Here is a 1,709-nt window from a genome sequence, read left to right on the forward strand (position 1 = left end):
GATGCACAACTTTCAGAGCACACGACTTCACTGGGTTGGTCTTTCCAGCCGCTGGGAACACGGCTTTGTTGCTCTCTCCCGGCCCGAGGCCGCAGTTCCAGGGCTTCCCCACGCTGGTCAGTGTGAGCTGGACAGTGCCGAGGTGGCAAGTGACTGATCCCAGTGCGGGCCCAGCAAGCTCTGTTCCTGCCGCCACTAGACGTGGGCGGGCGGCCGTGGGCGGTAGGTCCCTCTCACCCAGGGGCCAGGCACCCCTGGGCCGGGGTAAGGGCCCACCGTGGGCTTCCTGAAGGCCACAGGGATGTGGGGAGTCCACGTGGTGCTCACGAGTGACCCACACCTACGCCCGTGTCCCGAGTGCTGCAGGACTTGGAAGCGGGGCGGTGGGCACGCGGGCAGCGGGCTCGCAGGGGGGAGAGGAGGCGCCTCCAGCCGCTCCGGGCCTGCGCACTGCCGCCAGCGTGGGAGGCAAGCAGAGCCTCCCCGAAAGCGGAACTCGCTCCGGCGCCCCGTCTGGGCAGTCCCCAGGCAGCTGGGCCATGAGCCCTGACTTCAGGGCCGCTCTGGCCGCGTGGCAACTGCGACGTGCAAAGGTGCTTCTTGGGGACACCCCTGGTGGCCCAGTGGTTCAGAAAATGCCTTCATATGCAGGAGAGGCAGGTTCAATCCTCGCTCGGGGAATTAGGACCCCACATGCCTCAGGGGCAGCTAGACCCACGCCAGGCGACTGCTGCGTGGGCCTGCCCCAAGTACGACCCCACGCAGGGAAATGAATAAGTAACTATTAGAAAGAAAGAAAAGGTACTTCCTGCCTGTAGCAGCCTGAGGGGCTGGACCTCATACCTTCAGGAGAGGGTAGTTCCTAAAGGACAGTGTGTCAGACTGCTTGTGGCCAAGGCCGATGTTGTGTGCTTCTGATTTCTCTGTGAGGCAAAGCTCCATTTATTGGCTACTCTGTTTTGGCCAGTAAGAGACCCTGTAGAGACTTGCTTTTCCTTAGAATGCTGATTCATGAAATTTCAGAGGCTGGGTTTCACAAAAGGAGGAGCTATCTTTATACACCTTAGACATGTTCAGAAATCTGTTTTATACTGTGTTAACCTGATAACCAGGATGATACGATCACTCACCTAGAGCCAGACATCCTGGAATGTGAAGTCAAGTGGGCCTTAGAAAGCATCACTACGAACAAAGCTAGTGGAGGTGATGGAATTCCAGTTGAGCTATTTCAAATCCTAAAAGATGATGCTGTGAAGGTGCTTCACTAAATATGCCAGCAAATTTGGAAAACTCAGCAGTGGCCACAGGACTGGAAAAGGGCAGTTTTCATTCCAATCCCAAAGAAAGGCAATGCCAAAGAATATTCAAACTATTGTACAATTGCACTCATCTCACATGCTAGCAAAGTAATCCTCAAAAAATTCTCCAAGCCAGGCTTCAACAGTACATAACCAAGAACTTCAGATGTTCAAGCTGGATTTAGAAAAGGCAGAGGAACCAGAGATCAAATTGCCAACATCCATTGGATCATAGAAAAAGCAAGAGAGTTCCAGAAAAATATCTACTTCTGCTTTATTGACTACGCCAAAGCCTTCGAGTGGGTGGATCACAACAAACTGTGGAAAATTCTTCAAGAGATGGGAATACCAGACCACCTGACCTGCCTCCTGAGAAATCTGTATGCAGGTCAAGAAGCAACAGTTGAAACT

This window comes from Bison bison, unplaced genomic scaffold (assembly GCF_000754665.1).
Source record: "Bison bison bison isolate TAMUID 2011002044 unplaced genomic scaffold, Bison_UMD1.0 scf7180017852370, whole genome shotgun sequence".
Classification (NCBI taxonomy): domain Eukaryota; kingdom Metazoa; phylum Chordata; class Mammalia; order Artiodactyla; family Bovidae; genus Bison; species Bison bison.